Source organism: Phyllostomus hastatus, unplaced genomic scaffold (genome assembly GCF_019186645.2).
Source record: "Phyllostomus hastatus isolate PE091 unplaced genomic scaffold, TTU_PhHast_1.1 phas_contig_254, whole genome shotgun sequence".
NCBI lineage: Eukaryota > Metazoa > Chordata > Mammalia > Chiroptera > Phyllostomidae > Phyllostomus > Phyllostomus hastatus.
Window position 1 is genome coordinate 5,198,554 of NW_025333810.1, and position 20,292 is coordinate 5,218,845.

Genomic DNA, 20,292 nt, shown 5'->3' on the forward strand with positions numbered 1-20,292 from the left:
TGCTATGTCAAGGAGTTTGGGGAAGGAGCAGAATAAGTGTTCAATTCAATTCAATATGTTGGCCAGATTTCCTGGTCTCATTCTAAACACAGATTTTATGAACTCTTCTCAGACCTTCCAAGTCAGAATCTTTGGTGGGTAAATCTAGGAATATGTGTTTTTTGAAATGCTTTAATTTTTCTTTACCCATATTTTGCCATGTATAATGTGCACTTTTTGGCCCAAATTTCTGAGGGAAAAATAAGGATGTACACTATATATGGGTATGATTACATACCAATAATTGGCACAATAATCCTGTATATGACATGCACAAAAACATGGATGTGCATTATACATGGCAAAATAGGGGATTTTTTTCCAAGAATGAATAAAAATGTTCACCTACAGTCTACCCTCATTATCATTCTGTATTAGTTTCAGGTGCACAGTGCAGTGGCCAGTTAGCCATGTACCTCACAAAGTGGTCCCCTCACCCCCGATACCTCAAGTAATCACCTAGACCCATACAATCACCTGGAGTTATTATGATATCATTGACTATATTTACTGTGTTGTAATTTACATCTCTATTGACTATCCTGTGACTACTAATTTGTACTTAATGCCTTCAACTCTTTCACCCAGCCCTCCAACCCCCTTTACTCTGTCAACAGTCAGTATGTTCTCTGTATCTATGGGTCTGTTTCTATTTTGTTTATTTGCTCTTTAGATTCCACATATAAGTGAAATCATATGGTATTTCTTTTTCTAGGAGTGTGTACTTTGAAAAGGTTCTCAGGTGACTCTGATGACACTAGTGCATTAACCTACATGTGCAAACCATTACTTCAGTACTGTCCCACTGGCACGCCTTTGCCAGTTATCTTTGAAGGCCCAATGAACTAGGAGTAAGGGAATGAGGGAAAGGACAGGTAAATTCTGAGAAAAGGATGACATTTTAGGAAGAGTATGACTTGGTTGGGAATGCTGGTGTTAGTGTTTCTCAGTGGTGAGCAGAAGATCAGGGAAGTGGGGGGGAAATATTGGAGTGCTAGGAGGACAGCCAACCTCTGGCTGGGAGGAATGGTTGTGAGATGTTGTTAATGGATTTTATATCTATTTTGAAGGCAGAATAGAAATTTTCCTCCTCCAACTCTACTTCACCTTTTCTTTTTTCCTTTCCCTCCTTTTATTTTCCTTTATATAGATTTTTACAATGAAGGAAGCCATATAGCTATTTTAAAACTTGAAACTTGGAAAGCTAAAAAAGAAAAGTCCTAAACAAAATTTCACGTGAATGTACTCTCTATTGAAATTATTCATTCAAGAGAACAAGTTTCAAAGTCAAGGATATTTATGTGCATTGAAAACAGACACTGCAGCACATGCAGAATAAAAATAGGTATGATTTCCTCATCGAACACCTCATCATTATCTACATTTTAGGAGTGGTATGTGCAAGTGGTTAGGTATGAATTGTAGATTAGAGATAGCAGAGAGTCATAAAGCTAAGGAGCTTGAAGAAAGGAGGGAAAAAGAAGAAATATAGATAAACAAAAAAGGGAGGGATAGTTATGGTATGAATTATATGGCACACAGCCAAGGTTTCTCTGGAAGACTATTGAAAAAATTATGATAAATTTATTAAACAGAAAAAAGGGGAGCTGAGGGTGATGGAGAGATAGGGTAAAGGAGGAACTTTTAAGATAATTTTTTACTAATTGCTAAAGGTTTGATATATACATTATTGTATTCATTTGTCCAGGTAAGTAATGTTATTAGCACAGACAAAAACTGCTTTTGGGAAAATGGAATATATACTAAGGACTTAGCATTTATTTATAGCTAGGCTGTAATGCGGCATTTCAAAGCTGTGGTAGTATGTGGTATAGATCTAAATTTTAATGGTCAAAGATGAATCTCTTAAATCCGATGCTAACAACTTCAACTGACATAATAGCCCTCCAGGCCCTGTGGGGGTGGCTAGAATTTTATGAACTCATGAATCATCTAGACAGGAAATTATTTTCATTTATTCTTCCATATCCTACCTACATTTACAAGATGTAAGGAAATTGCACAGTGTATTTAATATCAGGTGAAAGAAAATGCTTGTTAAATGTGTTGCAATGCGAAGTGATTATAACAAAGGGAAATTTTAAACTGGATTTCTTATAGTTGATTTTATCAGTTTTAAAAATGCAGCATAGATTTTTGCCACATTCATTTACTTCAAGCACATTCATTCAAAATTGCATTTTTTAGCAAAGTGTTTTGCATATGCCAGACAGATTTCAAGTTTCTTGAATGAATAGGTGAGAACCGAGAGAACTGTTGAAGAGCTGGAAAGATTTTTATTGTTTTCAGAGATTTGAGTTCCTTAAAACACATACACAATGTAAATCAACCAGTTCTGTTTTCACCATTAGATGTTCACTTAAAGCTCTTTTCTGGAAATATGTAATAACCCACTCATCAGCTACATCTTTTCAGATTTAGATTCTCTTGTATAAAGGTAGAGAAATCCTAAGTTCCTTGGAAATGACATGCTTTGGTGAAGCATTCCCCAAAGTTGTATTCTGGCTTTATCTAAATATTTAATGCACAAACATTCATTGATTTCATTCATGTTGACATGCCATATACCACAAAATTTAACATTACAGAAAACTATTTTTTTTCTATTTTAAGAGGTTTTGATTCATATAAGCTTAGTTTGTGCAGTTAATAGCCACTACCAAAAAAGTTAATTTTATTGTCATTTTTGACTATTAAAATTTACTTGTAGTTCAGTGTTAAGGTGTTACAGGCCCTGGGTGGGTCTGCCTAGTGTGGGTTTGCTACAGAACAGATGGGGGGGTGGGTATGATTATTGGCCCACCTAGGGATGCTAAGAACTGTTACAGAATACACCCACACACACAGGGCCAAGGGGGGAATGATATATAATTACTGAAAGGACTCCCCCCCACCCTGGGTTCGTTATGTCTGCTGCCTTATATGAAAGACGGCTCTCAATGCCAGAGATTTGTGAAAAGGAAAGGAAATGTTTATTTAATGTTATACAGACTTAAAATAGTGACCTAACATCTTCATTAAAATATCAAAGTCCTTTGGGATACCCACAGATGCCCACAGTGCTTCCTTCTCCCCCTGCCCTAATTCAGGGTACTGTATCTCAGGAAAAGAAGCACACGTCTGTGATGCAGGCTCTTGACCCCATCAGCTGTGTTGCCATCTAGGCAGGATCTCCAATTAATCCAAAGTCATGTGGCACCTTCTCGTGGCCTACTGGCAAGAGTCCTTTCACCCTTCTTCCAGGCAAAGTGTCTCCTGCTTCCCAGGCCATATGGCCAAAGGGAGCATCCCAAAGCTGTGTGGTCCTCTTCTACCAAAGCTGCAGGGGTCTTCACTCTGGACAAAACCGAATGGATCTCCTTGGCGAAGCTGTGGGGAGTGGGGGTCACCACTCTGCCAAAGCCGAGTGGTGGTTCTCTGCTAAAGCCACATGGTGATTCTCTCTACCCAAGCTGTGGGTGTCCCCACTCTGGCAAAGCCATGTGGTTCCTCTCATATGGCTGCAGGGATCCCCTGTCCCCACTCTGCCAGAAGCGTGTGGCTCTCTCTTCTTACTTGGCTGCTGAGTCTAGGTTTAAATCCCTGCACCAGTCCTCCTCTGCAGTCCCATTTCCAACTCTGCCCACAATTGGCTACACTTGCCAGCACTCCCATATCCTTCCAGCTTTACTGGGTTGCCATAGTGAGTCTGGGCACGCGTGGCCCCATAGCATGAAGCCAATCTTCTCCAAGCTCTCACACAGGTGCTGTAACTGGGGGGAACTGCCCCTCAGTTACATCTTTGGTAGAAGTCACTGCCTTTTCCCTGGCTCAAAGCATGGCCACAGCTATTTAACATGTCTGTGCAACCAGTTAAAGGTTATAGATATGTTAAATGACCATGGCAGAGATTAGCTGCAAAGCTATTGCCGTATAAAACAGCCCTGCATGTTCCTTCTCCATGTGTCTCTTCCCCCAACTCACACCTGTGGGGGAAGGTGTGAGGACATCCTAATATTTCCTGGACACCTTGAGTTCTGGACCCCATTCCCAATCCCTATTTGGGGCCCCAGTCTTGGCTGCACCCTGTATTAAGTTCTTGACTTTGTGTAGATCCATTTATTAAAGCTGGGGAGAGTGAAACAAGGAAGGGCTTAGCATAGAAGAAGCAACAGGAAAGCGTAGGCTGGGCTGCCTTAGCTCACTGGAAAGTGAGAGAAAAGGGGACTTGGGGACAGGTTTGGGAGATTAGCCTGGCAATGCTCATTGCCTTAGAGTTTAAGAGACATGTGCCTGTGAAGAGAGAAGGGACGCAGGATAGAAGAGAAAGGAAATGTCCCAGGCTGCTCCCCAGAGGGAGAGCACACATGCTGGGTCCTTTGTCTTGAGGCTTCTATCCCCTTCTTGCAGGTCCCTGAGGCCTTCCCCTTCTTAGGGGAGGCCTCAGGGGAGGGTTTCAGTAGAATATCCATCATTCCTCCAGAGGTGCCCTTTCAGGGTCATTGGTCAATGGCAGGGCAGGGGGTCTTTAGTCATTGCATTTGGTCCTGGTGTTACCCACCGGGTTTTGCTGCTTTTCTGGGTCTGGAGCTGACATACACCTGAGGCCTAGATTTATCTTCAGAGAGGAAAGGTGGGAGAGGAAAGGTTATTCTTGGTGTGAGGTGCTTGTCTTCCCAGTATTGCCCTCTGCCAGGCCCTCAGGCCTTCTGCCCTGGTGACCATGTGCACCTGTCTATAAATTGCTTGGCCATTGTGTTCTGCTGGCTGTCTGTTTCCTTATTCCACTTGCCAATTTTCCTAGCTTCTTACTATCCTGTCTCAAAGGTATCACCTAATGTGAGATCATTTTGAGAACAAATTAAAACTAAAAAGTAATTACTTTCCTTAAGTCTGTAGTCTCAATATTTTGGGCATAGTCTCAATATTTTGGGCATAAGGATTGATGGGGAAATAAAATGAACAAAATCTTCTCCTAGACCAGAAATCCCCCCCACAAAGGTTGTGAAGAAATAAAACACTGGTTACTGAATAAGCATTAAGCCAGAATGTGATGTGCATTATGGGAAATCAGCAAAATGACTGCAGAGACAGAAAGAACCTCACCCTTTATATAGCCAAGCAGTTTTAACAGATTGCATGTTTTAAACTGTAACTAGTCCTCAAGTTAGACCTTGTCAACACCATTTGGACACATAATACATCTTAACTTTATTTGGTAATTGAAATGACTATCTGTATTAGCTAATTAGCTTTATCCAGAGGAAAAACAAACTTTACATATCTTTATGAGAGAAGGTAGTTTTGCAACTTGGACCAATTTGCCCAATGAAGTTAGGCTTCTACTCCCCTAAAGTAACTGGGATATAGGGATGCTATCTCACTCTCTTTTATTTGATGAAAGTATAGTTGACATATGTTAGTATCAGGTGTATGGCATAATGATTTGATATTTGTATATATTGTGAAATGATTACCACATCCATCATCATACATGGTTACAATTTTTTTTTAAAACTTGTGATGAGAATTCATGATTTACTATTAGCGTCTTTCAAATATGCAATATAGTCAACATGCTGTACATTGGATCCCCATGACTAATTTATTTGTAACTGGATGTTTGGACCTTTTGACTCCCTTCACCTATTTCAACCCCTACTCCTGAAAACCAGTTCATTCTCTGTCACTACAAGCTTTAAAAAAAAATTCCACATATAAGTGAGATTATATGGTATTTGTATTTTTTTTGTTTGACCAACATCACTTAGCATAATGACATCGAGGTCCATTCATGTTGTTGTAAATAGCAAGCTTTGTTTTTTTAAGATTGAATAATATTCCATTATATGTATATATACACACCACCTTTCTTTATCTGTTCAGGTGTGCTATTTCTCTTAACATTTGCATTTCAAAGCACTAGCTCCCAGGTCCTCGAGCCAGACCTTGCCAACAAGTAAAGCTGACAAAGCACTTCCTGACAGAAGACCTATCAAGTCATTGAGATTTATCTTCAAAGAGATGAGCAAGTACTCAACAATTACAAGTTTTCTAAGGTAAATGATTTGAGAAGGAAAATTTCTTCCTCCATCATCAATGGGGAGAATTAAGTCTCTTATGGTACTGAACAGCAAGTGGGGTCCTTCTGCCCACTGCTGCCCCTTTGGGCCAATTTCTGGAAGCAAAGGTTTGGTGATAAAGGAAAAGAGTCTTTATTGAAAAGCTACACAATTTTGGAATAACACCTTTCCACAGACATCAGTCACTCACAGCTTAAATCACTTAACCCTATCAATTAAGGCTAACCGCTTTAACACTTGAGTTCTATCATTTCCCCCTGGCATCTTACTTCTACAGGATTAATTTATAAACCAAAACAACATAAGATACAAAAACTACACAATTTTAGATGGATGGCAGGCTTCTGCCTCAGAGCTTGTCCCTTCCAAAACATCCGAAGAACCCTGCCACCTTCTGCCAGGCCAGACCTATCCCAGGTTTCACCCGCAGTTTCTTCTCCCAGCCACAGTCCATCCAACCACCCAGGCACCGGGGAGGAAGAGATGCAAAGAGGCCCTCTCTGCCCTCCTTTTGTTTTAAATCTTCTCTGCCCGTAATTCCTTGTGTTCTGGAAGCACTGGTCTTAGCCAATTCGGTCCTAGGCCGCTTCTGTTGCCTTGGGCAACCTCTTCCTAGGACCCCTCCCTACTCCGCCCCAAAGATCTGATCAGATCGTTATGAATCACTTAAAATTTGATTTGTCTTTACAACCTGTTCTGGGTTCTTTGAAACAGAAGACAAGAAAAACTCCCATTTCAAATTTATGTTTTTCTATGTGTAGGGCTTTCACAACAAATAACCGTGTTTAGGGAAAAAAATATACATGTATATACGTTCACCTCTGTTGCCTGGCTCCCACAAAGTTTTAAAGGGATGTAGGGTGGAGGTGGAACTGGTTGAAGTTAGATTTGCTCCCGGCAAAGAATGTGGTACAACCTAAGTATCTGCTAGGTTAAACAGTCGGCCACAGGAACACACCCTTGATTTAGTGACTAATACTGTTTCAGATCACCTAGTTATCTTTGTTTAGCTCACATTACTCATTTTCCATTAAATTCTTTTGGCGAAGGACACTTCAGAAACAGCTTCCCTGGAAGCGCAAACCAATTTCGGTTCTTCGCACCTTCTAGACTCTTGAAGAGGTAAGGACTTTTATTATAAGGACCACCCACAGGACGCTTTTAAACAGCATCCATCACAATTTCAGCATTGAGTGTGTAGCCATCCATTTTTTTTCCTTTTTTTGGTTTTAGGCTCGGGAATTACAGGGATGGGAAAGACAGCTCCTGCCTTTAAGCCACTCAGAGTGCACTGAGGGAGCTGAAAATCATTCGGAAAATACAATTGATGCAAGTAAAACGCACAGGAAAAAGTCACTGATTTTGAGGGCGAAAAATGAGTATTTAGAGGGCACAGTGCCCGTTCCCAAAGCCGCTTTCATCCCCGGAGATATCAGCTCCCCGGATAACCCAGCACCCTGAGGGCACACTTAATATTTTAATCACGCCTCCGCCCCCACCCTCCGAATTCCTTTCCAGTTGCGGATCCGCCGGGTAGTCCCCTCCAGGCCGCCCCAGCTTATCACACCCGGCCCGGCCACTTCCCGGCCGCGGCCAGGCGAGTTTCCCAAAGTTTCCTGTGACGCCGCTGTCGGCCTCCGGGCCATCCCCCCTCACTCCCACCCGGCAGTCCTGGACACATGCTGGAGAGGAGCGGGCTACAGGAACGAAGAGAGAAAAGCAAACAGGCGGACCACAGGACACCGCCCCAGCCCGGGATCCGGCCCAGAGGGCGGCGGCTGTAGCCTCACGCCTTCCTTGGCCGAACCGCTGCCCGGTGTTCGCGCACGCCCACCGGGCCTGGAGTCCGAGACCCACCCTCCGGGGCCCGGGCCCAGCGGCCGCGCCCCGCCTCCTGGGAGGCAGTGGAGGAGGGGGTTGGGGGCCGGTAAGCAGCACCGCCTTCTGTTCGTGCCCATTGGCTGAGGCCTCGAGGGTGCTCGGAGACCGGAGTGCATCTGGATTGGCCGTAGAGGCTTGTGACAGCGGCGCCCATTGGCTGTGGCGGCCCCCGTGACGCGGGGTGGTGACTGGCTCCCGTGTCTGAGGGGCTCCTGCTTGTCAGGTTCTAGGTAAGTGAGTTTTGCGCCACCGGCGGCGGGCGCTGTTGCCCGGGGCAACGCCGTGGGGGGGGGAAGAGGAGGGAAGGGCGGTGGGGAACCTAGGCTACACTCCCTGCCCGCAGAGGGGTGCCTGGGACTCAGCTCTGGCTGGGGCGGCTTCTCCGAATGCTTTTCCTCCGCCCTCAGCCCCCCCCGCCGGCCCCTGGCTGCGGGGTCTCCCGCCCGTACTCCGCCTGTGGCGGAGCTTTCTCCGTTCGGGTTTTGGGTCGGGCTGTCCTTCGGGCCTGGTGAGGCCCGCCCCTCCCACCTACCGGAGACTGGAGGCTGAGGGGGCGGGTGCCGGCGCGAAGGGGCTGAGGCCGGCGCCACGGCCCCGCCCCGTCGCCGGGTCGGGGGTCTATGGGGTGTGGGGTGGTGGAGGAGCGACTGTAGGCACCGCCCATTACTCTCGCACCCCCTTCTCTCGGCGTGCTTCTGTCCTGGAGCTGCCGTCCAGCTCTGGCGGCCACCCCGAACTCCTAGGTGTTCCCCTACCTCTCCCTGCCCCTGGGGCTCTTCAGTCTCCCTTGACCCTCTCAGTCTCGCCCCAGGTCTTCTCGCGTAGGTCAGTTTCCTCACCTCCTGCTTTTATTCCTCACCTTCCATTCCTGGTCCGTCTGGTCCCTGGTCGTGTCTGGGCCAGAGGTGACTCTGAAGAGACAGTCAAGAGACTAACTGTTAAGTGTGAAGCTAGTGCAGCCGGGGCAATTTCTGCTCTGTTCTCTCCTTGCCATTTAGGGTTGAGAAGGTGTTGGGTGGCACCTTTGGGTCAGCTTTTCTGCCATTGGAATCTCCCTTTAGTGTCAACTTCAACAACGGTATTTGCGTTGGTATTGGTAGGGGTACGTCACGCACGAATTAAGGACTAAATTGTGTTGTTGCTTTTTACTTCGCGCATTTGTGATATCCTTTAGGAAATCCCAGCACATTTGGAATTGCTGTTCAATCCCAAATCTAAACAATTATTAAGAAATGTAGTCTTTGGTTTTTCTTTGCCTTATGGTTAAAAAGAAGCTTCAGTAGTTTTTAATTCGTAAGGAGTGCATACAATCGTTGTGATCTCACCGTCACTTTGACATCATCTACTCTAAGGGGATAGTATACCATTTCTCTCTCTTTCTTTGGGTATTTTATGATAATAAAAAATTTCTCAAATAGAGCCATTGTATATAAAAGTATAACGTAAAAAGCAATAATAGACCAAAACCATTTTCGTGGTTAAAGACTAGAAAGTGCTTTTCATCCCATGGAATGGGGACAGGATTAAGAAAAAAAACCCTATTGCAAAAATAGAATTATTTTACTAGTACAGTGTTGTAGTCCTGGTATACCTATTTGGTATTAACAAAGACATTTGTGAAGAGCCACAAGTTTGTGAATCAATGCAAAGGAAGGCTGAGTATTATGTATTTTGTAACCCAGGAACACTTTTTTCTTGCTAATGTTCTTGAACCAAGGGAACTATGTTTCCAAAGGTGTTGGGAATGTATTAAAAGAGTACCTGCACGTAGTGGAAATATTTCCTGTTTTCTTCCATGAAAGACGTTTGGTGAAGATCTGTTTTTCTTCCGCACTGATGGTTAGTAGCATTAAACATTTACATGTAATGTTATTTAGGGTCCTGTTAATGTAACTTCTGCACTACTTCAAATGTTGATGTCAGTAGTTTGGAAGAAATAGTCCAGGCTTATTATAGAAAAATCACTTCGAGATATCTTCAATCATTAGTTAACCATAACTCTGGTCTTTGACCATTTCACATTTGCCATTTCTTTTCCACCAGTATTTCACTATGAAAAATTTCAAGCAATGCAGAAAACTCAAATTATTCAGTAACTACCCAACTACCTACACAGCAATAAATTTTAAGGAACAGAGAAACTGAAATGGTCAAGTTGGAAAACCAGCATAAATACATGTACCAGAATATTAAGGTGATTATTTCCATTTGTAGATGGGAGTAGTGTTTACGAAACCTATAGTTACTTAATTCCATGAGACTTATAGAACAATCTTGTAAGAATTCATCAGCTTTCTAAATCAAGGTCCAGATGATTAAATTGCATTTTGATAATCAGAAAAAAAAGAAAATTAATGAACTTGTTATACAAATAAAAGTTTTGTTTTGAAATTGGACTCCTGCATTAATAGATTCTAGTTTTGTACTTGATTTTTAAATAAGCATGTTCTTTTGAAGACAGGTTCAGGGGACTATAAATTGTTCAGTGTATTGGTAATATACTTAATATATTGGATCAATCTAAAGATGTTATTTTGGAATAAGAATGTGGTTTGGTAATGGAAAAAGAAAGCTTAGATGTGTGAACTTTTAAAAGAACTATTTCATGGAAAAGGAGGTAATTAGATTTCATAGTGCTCAAAACTTTGTTGGGTATTGTTTCATGGTGTAGCTAAAGAATATTTGAATATATAAGTTCTCTTCAGTTTATAATAAAATGTGAAATGGCTCTAAGTTCACATATGTGTTTATTGTATTTGTAATTTTTCCATACTTAGGAAATTTCTATATTCTTAAGTATTTGAATCCTGTTTTTCAGTTTGTTTACCCTAAATCTGCTTTTCATACTTACCTAATTTTTATAGCTAATTTCTTAAATATTGCAATTAAGAGCTATGTCTCAGAATTTATAGATCTTTGGATTAACTCATTTTTTCATATCTCATTTGTCTCTGGCATGTTTATATATGGTTAATTTACTACATCACTGAGAGAAATGTGATGAAGCAAGTAACAGTTTTGGAACTTTGGAAAGAATAAGATGTTTAGATTTTTTTTAATCATAGCTGTAGGTATTTTTCTCCCTGCCTTCCTCTGTCTTTCCTTTTCACCTTTCTCTTTAATTTTTATTATGAAAGTTAAATGCTTTAAAATAAATTCAATAAAAAAACCCTAGAGTCACCACCAATAATTTCACTATAGTTAATGCTTTGGAAAATAACTGAAACTTTGGTTTTTTTCTCTAATATTTTGTCAATCATTGCAGTTTTATGGTTTTCATTGCAGTATATCTGCACTTGCATCTAAACTTGCAGGAGTTCCTGAACTTGAGACTCAGTTTCCTTAAATTAGAAGAGCTCTCCAAAATCTGGAAGAAAAATGGAAAAGAATAAATAGAGGATATATATTAAAGTCAGGACAATAGAATCAGACCCAAGCAATGATCTACTTTTTTTATTTCATAAATATAAATATAATCCTAGTTACCCATATGAAATTGCTTTATGACTGACACAACATGGGGCCTCTCAAGTTTTTCTTTAGAATTCAAAATATATAGGTAGGATAAAGTTTATTTAGTGCCTTTCTACAAAAATTTTCAAATTTCACTTTTGGGATATTATGTATTCAGCTTTTTAAAATTTAACGTCATGCATAGTTTGGAATTATTTCTGAAACATTCATATATACTTAGGAAACTATGATAAATTTTTAGTCTGTACATCATTACCACTTACTATAAGCTTGACATTGTCTCCTTCTTTACAAGGTTTTAATTACAAGACTGGCAATTTTAATGGAGGTGTTTCTTGCTAGGTCACAGCATGTAGTGATATATTCTTTTTTTTTTTTTTAGCTAGATAATCTGAGTTTCCGTTAGAGATCTGGAAATTCTTCTGTAGGGTATTGCGCAATTATTTAATCTCTTGAAACCAGTTTCCTTATCTGTAAGATGGGGATGATTAAATAGCCTCACATGGTTGCTATGAAGAAGAAATGAGACAATGCACTGTATTTTTCAGACTATAAGACACAACACCTCCCCCATTTGGGAGGAATAATGGTTGTTAATGCTGCTGTTGAGTTCTGTTTACATTTACATTGGTGAAATATTTATTTATGTTATTAAATATTTTACCAGATTTTTTGCTTCAAATTTTTTTCCTATTTTTCTCCTCTAAAACCTAGGTGTGTCTTATGGTCTGAAAAGTTCGGTAGGTAAAATGCCTAAATTTAGAATGTTCTCAATTTCCGCTTTAATTTTATCTGTCCTAGTATTAACTGTGTTTATTCTAACATCTTATAAGTCCCTAAATTTTAAACTTAGGAAATTAAAATAATTACAGTAAGTGAACTTAAATTGAATGATATTTGCATTTGTATAGGCATAGTAAATAGAAATACCTGCAATTAGCTGTTCTTGTATAGTTCTTTGATTACTCTCTCAGTAGGGATAGTCACAAATTTAAGTGCTTTTTAACCTCAAAATATGTCTAGTTTGTCTGAATTCCTGAATTATTTTTCTTGCACCTTAGATTATCATCTATTGTTAGATTGTTTCCCAAAATTCCTGTCATTTACACCACAACTATTTGCCTAAAAGTGGTATAGGAAAACTAAATATTAAATCTGTAGTGTACCTCTCTACCTTAAACCACATTTAATTAATCTGTTTAAAACTTAAACTGTATTTTCAAATGTAATAATACATAGAACTCTTAGTTGAATGTTTTCTGCTTCCTGCTTATGTATGATTAATTTTTAAGGAGCAATATTCAATAAATATCCATATTTCAAAATGTCTGTTCTGTAACTATAGGGTTTTAATTCTTAAAAACACTCAGTTTCAATGCACAGACCAGCCTATACTTGTTGGGTGTCATGAAGCAGGCACTGAACTGAGTGAGGAGTTAGGAATTGAACCAGATAGTCTTTATTGCCTCATCCAGCAGTAAAACAGATTTTGCAGTCTAAGTAAATGATTCTCAATATTTTTTCTCATCCGGTAAAGATATTTACGTATGTGACATACACTAAAGTGCAGTTTCTCGCCATGTTCTTGGTAATTCCATCTTGTTTTCTTCTGCTTAAGAAAGCATATCAGAATACAAGTGATTGAAATTGATGTCATTATAGGGATAAGCTTGAATCTACTGTGATTTATTGAGGAAAGTGAGTCAACTGAAAAAAGTGTGTAACTATTATTAGTAACAAATACTTGAGACACACCTTTCAGTACTACAATTGAGACCCAAGTCACACATTTTCCTGAAATGAATGCCTCTCCACTTTTTATTTTTATTCTTTTATTTTTATAAGATTTTATTTATTTTATTTTTAGACAGAGGGGAAGGGAGGGAGAAACAGAGGGAGAGAAACACCAATGTGTGGTTGCCTTTTGCATGACCATACTGGCAACCTGGCCGACAACCCAGGCATGTGCCCTGACTGGGAATTGAACTGGCGACCCTTTAGTTCACAGGCCGACACTCAATCCACTGAGCCACACCATCCAGGGCTCAATACTGGAATATTTGTATTCGAGGCATTTAGTATATAAAAATGTTTTTTACATTGGTTTAGAAAAGTATCTTTAAAATTTTATCATTGCGAATGAGATTGCTTTTAAATGGCTTATCCTCTGTGGATGTAGTCGGTATGATATTAAGTTAGATGAAGACAGAAAAATAACATTCAGGCCCTGCCTGGGTAGTTCAGTAGGTTGCCAGTTCCAACTCTGGTTGGGGTGCAAACAAGAAACAACCATTAAATACATAAATAAGTGGAACAACAAGTTGATGCTTCTCTTTCTTTCTCTGTCTCACTCTCTCCCTTTCCCCCATTTCCTTCCCTTCCTCCCTTCCTCCTCTCTGTCTCTCAAATCAATAAATAAAAAGAAAAACAATGTTCACAAGACCCTTGATATTGGCAAGTGACATTTCTTGAAACCTTTGTGGATCTAGGACATAACTAGCTCTATAAAATCCAGTCAAATTGAAGTGATTCCTTTAGACCCTTAACAATTGTATAATAGGACTCTAGTCATTAAAGTTGTTAAACCATATTTTGCTTCCAAAATGAAGGCTGCTGTTTTTGCATTATGTCATTAGTATACATGCAAGGTTCTTATTCCTGACACTTGTGTTCTGGGGTTTGCTGAACAAGAGTATTTCTAGCACTGTAACAAAGGCGAAGAGTTAGTCCTTGATCACTGCAGTGGTTCCTGCTTGCTACCGTTTCTTGGGTATGTTGTCTGCTTGGAGTTCAAGACTTCTGTAGTTTGTGTCCCTTCTGCTCTCAGAATGCCTAGCTTGGGAGGATATCCCAAGTTTGCCTTGTCAGTTGGTGGGGCTCTTTTGTTAACTTCACATTATAGAAAGAAAAATGCTTTTGACTCTTCTAATCAGTTTGGGTAACAAACTGGTCAGTAGCCACCCTAGCAGCCATACCACCTCTTACTTCATGAAATGGTTTGTGCAGAGTTCTGGCTTTCTCTTGAATTATATTTCCTTCAGAATCACAGAATCGCTTTCTATATACTCTTATACCGGTTAACCATCGTTTCAGCTATCACTAAGGTTTTTTAAATTTTTGCTTTGCTTTGGAACAAAGGAAAGATTTTCAAGCATCTCCTTTTTATTTGTTTCAATATAGAGACTTTCTAATGACACAGATTCAGCCATTGTCACATTTCATATCTCTTCTGAGTTCACTCCAAACTAATATGTTCTCCTTAAGTACCATCACTTTGTCAGGCCTCTTTACTTTCTATGTATTGAGCAAATTTGGAATAGTAATTAAAGGAAACTAAACAATGCAATGATCTCAGATTATTATTAATGACAAGCAGTTAGATCACTATTCTAATTTATAAAGTTATATTGGAGAACTATATGGATCTTTATCTAGATTTATATATAATAGGAACTTTGTTGTACAAGCATGAGGCTGATTTTTCTCTTACTGATATATTTGTAACATATATTGCATTTGTATAATTATTTGTTTATGTATAATTTTTTACCCCTTCTCAACATTTTAATCTCCAAGATAGAAACAGTTTCTGTCAGTACAAATTGTTTTGTAACTTATGTGGATTCAGATATTGTTATTAAGGGGGAGCATTAATATTTATTTAGTGCCTACTAAAAGTTCTAGATACTTTTGGTAAGTTTGTTTTTATTTTTATGACAACCTTGTAAATTGGATAGCTTGTACATGTTTTCTTTTTGTGGTCTGGAACCAATTTCAGGTCTCATCATTTATCCAAGAAGAACAAGGATTTGAATTTAGGTCTTTCATATGCTAAACCTGAAATAAATACAAATGGTAATGTCTGAATACAGTAAACTATTAGCAGGCCTGAATTTAACAGCAGTTTTAATTATTTGGGAGTGACAGTAAAGGTTCATGTTGAAGTATTTGCAGTTTTGCTGAAACGAATTCCTGTTATTGGCAGTGAGACCCTAACATGTACCTGACCCTAGCTAACTGCCCAATGTCTACATCTTGTGTTGGACTGTTCTCTTGAGGTGGTCCTGTATTATAATTCCTTTCAGGTGGTAGTATGTTGTCTCTTTGTAAAATATTTTTCTGGGGAAAAAAAAAGCCAGCTGCTAGAAGTAAAGTAAAAGTAAAGAGGCATGAGAAAGTTGTGGATCTTAACCAGAAAATGAATGTTCCTTTTTTAAACTTTTTGAATAAATTTAAAAAAGGAGTGTTTAATCCAGGATCTTTGATCCATATGTGAATCAATCCACCACACCTTCTAGGGAAACAAAAGTTGACTTGTGAAACATTTATTCTTGAGTGTTTCAATGCTGACAAAAATTTGCATAGTTTTTAGATGGATTTCTTGAAAATGTCAGGGATGTTATATTCATAAATCCTGTCTTGCTACCCTTCTCTCTCACCCTCAACAATTACATTTGAAAGAGATTTGACTGTTTATAAATAGCTGATACTTCTCAGAAGTTAATGTTGTTGTTAAAAATATCTTAAAATATTAACATAAATAACGATATCTCACTTACACGGTAATATAGGTGTCCTTTACTGAGTTTCACAATTGATAATAACAGATTAGTAGCTAGACCCTGGTGATGGCCTCTTCTAAGGTTCTGATTTCTTATTTGTATTTTGGATCTTGATTTACCCTGTGACTGAAACAGGCATTCTGTAATTGAAGTGACAGCTTAGTTAGGAACTTACTATTATCTACAGTAATATCTTGGGTTTTTAAAAAATTTTTTTTAATTTGTATTTTAAAGGTTTTATTTATTTATTTTCAGAGTGGGAAGGGAGGGAGAAAGAGGGAGAGAAACATCAATGTGCGGCCACCGGGGGAGTCATGGCCTGCAACCCAGGCATGTGCCCTGACTGGGAATCGAACCTGTGACACTTTGGTTCGCAGCCCACGCTCAATCCACTGAGCTATGCCAGCTAGGGCTCAATATCATGGTTTTTGAAAGAGGATATGATAGTAAAGAAATAGACATGCCCTTGAGGGAGCCTGTATTATAAAAATAATGCAGAAATGCTCTGTGTCACACAGCAGGCAATTTATTGTAGCAATGGGACAGAGCAGGAAGGCATATGATTCTTCCTTTTTGGTCATTTGACAAGTGTTAATAGAGTACTCACCCCATGTAAGGACTTACCTTATAGTTACAGATAATTATAAAGCATAGGGGAGTTTCGGACTTTTTTTTGAGAGTATGGTGTATTGGAAAGAGCATGGATATTAGAACCAGACCCTCCTAGGGTTGAATCCGTGCCACCAGCAATTAGTTGTATGAATTTAGGCAAATAAGTGGCTTTAGTTTTTCCATTTGAAAACTGATATGTTTCATCTGGTAACTGGTAATAATATTAGATTTTTAAATTTCTTTATGAGATCAAAATCCTACTCATACTAGTTTAGGGCACTGGGGTACATAGGAGTGTACTCTCTTCAGGTATAGGTGGATTCAGTGGACCGAAAGAATGGCCTCAGGACATGCCCAGTGGCTTTCTCTTGTGTTAGATATACTTTTAGATAGGCTTTCCCCATGTGGACCTCTCTGATGGCTCTAGGCTTACATTCTTTCAGTTTAGCAAGCCCAACATAAAAAGAGCTTCTCTTACCCATAGTTTTACCATTGGTCCTGGGATTACATCTCATTAAATAAATTGGGTCATGTTTCCATCCTTGGTCCTGTGGTCAGGGAGATAGCAGATGATGATAGGTCAGATCTGGACCAGGTGCTAACTATTGGAACGGGGAATAGAAACTGTGGCCAGCCACATGGTCTGAACCACTTGGACCCGGAGTCAGGGTTGGTGGGTCACTAAATGAAAAAGAAGGTACTGTGACCATGGGAAAGGAGAGTGGATGCTGGGCAATATAACCAAAAGATATTCACTATAATCCTCCCAATGTACATACATGTCCACTATTACATACGTATGTACCCTTGACAAAATGCCCTCACTTAACATAGTGCAAATCTTTTACTTGCAACTTTGAATGCACTTACCACCTGCCTCCCCCAGCAAAGGAAGACAACTCAAAGACTTGTTTAATTGCTGTTTCTAACTTTAAGTCTATGATCTCTGGGTCATTCTTTCAGTTTTGCTTCAATAAATAGGCCAAGGGTCTAGGACTTAGGGTTAAATAATATAACTAATTGTAGTAAAACGAGTGTTCAGAGATAGAAGGAAAATAACATAAAGACAATAAAAACTCTCAATTAGAAAAGAGAAAAGGGAGAACCAACCTACAAAGGTTTTCTAGTCCACGATATATACATATTTTATTGGACAGGGATAGCAAGGACTCTTTGCTTTGGCAGTGGAATAAGGTTTTTGAATAACCAGTATGGCTGTCACTGGTTCTTCCTGGGAATATCTTTATTCTTTTTATTTCTGGTCACAGGATGATGGGTAGTGAGAAGGATTTCCTTAATGGGGACTGCACTGCTTCAGTTGTCCATTTTCTGTTGATGAAGTGTTGGGGTCCTGGGAACCATGTTAGGAATTGAGCAGTACAAATCTGTTGGGAATTTCTTAGGCAATATGACTTGTAAAAACTGTTTTTGTTTATTTACTTTATTTTTTTTGCATTTGATCAACTTCTCTCAAGCACCCAAAGCCCAAGTCCTAGTCCTTGAAGCTAACCATTACTTGGTATGTCTCTAAAAAACTTTGACTATCACCCTAATCCAGTGGTTCTCCAACAGGGAGTGTTTCATACCTTAGGGGACATTTGGCAATGTCTGGAGACATTTTTGCTGTCACATTGGGAAGGCTGGGGTTGAGTAGGCAGATGATACTTGCATCTAGTAGGTAGACCCCAAGGCACTACTGCATCCATATGACAGCCCCCAACAACAAAGAGTTTTCCAGTTCAAAATATCTGCAGTACTGAGGTTGAGAAATCGTGTAAATCCTAGTCTTTTCAATTTCCTTCTTGACTTTTGTCTGTAGGCCATTCAGAGTAACTTCTTGAGGTAACAAACAGATAATTTGTCCCTGCCTCTGGGCTGTTTCAAAGTTGGTGATTCTTTATGATGGGTAAATACCTTCTTTGCTAGAATGTTTGAGGAGGAGCCTGGAGCATTAGGCTTCTCTCACTTGTTTTTGTGTGGTTACCAGTCTAATTTTAGTTTAGGGATATTTGATTTTTAACCTCGTAAACTGCAATATCAGCCATCTTGGGTTTGTAATGAAAGACTGAAAATATTTTTCTTTTATTAAGACTTCACTCAAAGTATGCTTCTTTTTTGAAGAAACTCTGAAGAGTACTACATAGTAGGTAATATACCAACATTCTAACATTTTTACTGAGTACCCTACAATTCTATCCTTAGTAGACACATAGCCTGATTTATAAGAGTTGGCAATTTATAAGAGCTGTATTTGCTTCTGAAGGAATCCAGACTCTTCACTCTGCAATAGAGGGATACCAGGTGCCAGATTCTTCCCCTTTCTATTACTGATTCATTTCTACATTGTAGGCTGTCACTTGTATTAACTGATTTTGGCATACATTTTTATATTCATCTGGCTTCTTTTGGATGACATTGATAGAAACTCAATTAAAAAAAGTTAATCCTTTCCATTTCTATAAGTGGTAACACTTTCCTTGTTATTGCTCAGACCCCAGACCTTGAAGTTATTCTCCACTCTTTTTCTTTCACTTGCCCCACATAATCTTTCACAATATTCTATTGACTTCAAAATATACTGGAAGTATGCCAGTTCTCACCCCTCTGTTAGGGTCATTCTGGTTCAACACCACCTTTTCTCTCCTACATAACTCCTAACAGGTCTCCTTGCTACTACTGTTACTCTTAGAATATTAGTGTCACCCTTTTTGAAAAGTAATAGATCGCATCACTTCTTTGCTCAGAATCATTCAGTAATTTCCCATGTAGCTTAGAGTACAAAGTCCTTCAAGTATGCTAGTGTTGTGGTTTTGTTCTCCTCATGCAGGATCTTTCTCTGAACTCTTAATTTTTCTATTGTTTCTGCCACTTACTCCCTGCAGACCTCCGTTCTCTTTCTTCTTCTTCTTTTTTTTAAAGATTTTATTTATTTATTTTTAGAGAGGGAAGGGAGGGAGAAAAAGAGAGAGAGAGAGAGAGAGAGAGAGAGAGAGAGAGAGAGAAACATCAATGTGCGGTTGCTGGGGGCCGTGGCCTGCAACCCAGGCATGTGCCCTGGCTGGGAATCGAAGCTGTGACACTTTGGTTCGCAGCCTGAGCTCAATCCACTGAGCTACGCTGGCCAGGACCTCTTTCTTAAATAGGTGCTTTATTATACTTACTGTTCTCCTGGCCTGGAATGCTCCTCTCCATATATGCATATGACCTACTTCCTTGTCTTTTTTAGGTCCTTGCTCAAATGTAACTTCATCTGTAAAGTCTTTAATCACCTAACATAAATTTGAAATCTCTTACTTCCCCCATATTTCTTGTTACCTTTTCCTGCTTTCTTTCTCTTTATAACACTTATTACCATTTAATACTGTGCATTTCACTTATTTTGTATTTTGTTTCCTTTCTCTAGAATATAATCTTGTTGAGGGCAGGAATTTTTGTCTGTTTTGTTGTGAGGAAAAATGCATAGCATATAAGCTTAGTACACTCTCAGCGAATATTTGTTGAATGAGTTAATAAGTAGAAAAATAATGTACTGCCTCATGTAACTTAATTCTGAAACACTGATGATAAGAGAATACCCTGCAGAGGGAGAGAGATTACTCATTAAGCAAATTTCTCCAGGGGAGACAGGGAAAGTATCTAGG

At 39.5% G+C, this 20,292-nt stretch overlaps 1 protein-coding gene across 3 annotated transcripts in view; it reads left to right on the plus strand.

Annotated features, from left to right (window-relative positions):
• Window positions 1–8,111: 8,111 nt before the first annotated feature.
• Window positions 8,112–20,292, plus strand: part of FER (FER tyrosine kinase) — a 399,749-nt gene continuing 387,568 nt past the window's right edge. Inside the window, exons 1-2 of one of the 3 annotated variants that reach the window (XM_045837887.1) lie at window positions 9,777–9,842; window positions 10,047–10,197. The gene's annotated coding sequence lies outside the window, so the exon portion shown is untranslated. Of the gene's footprint in view, window positions 8,234–9,719; window positions 9,843–10,046; window positions 10,198–20,292 lie in introns of those variants that run through there. The other 2 variants (XM_045837886.1, XM_045837888.1) reach the window with 2 other exon arrangements.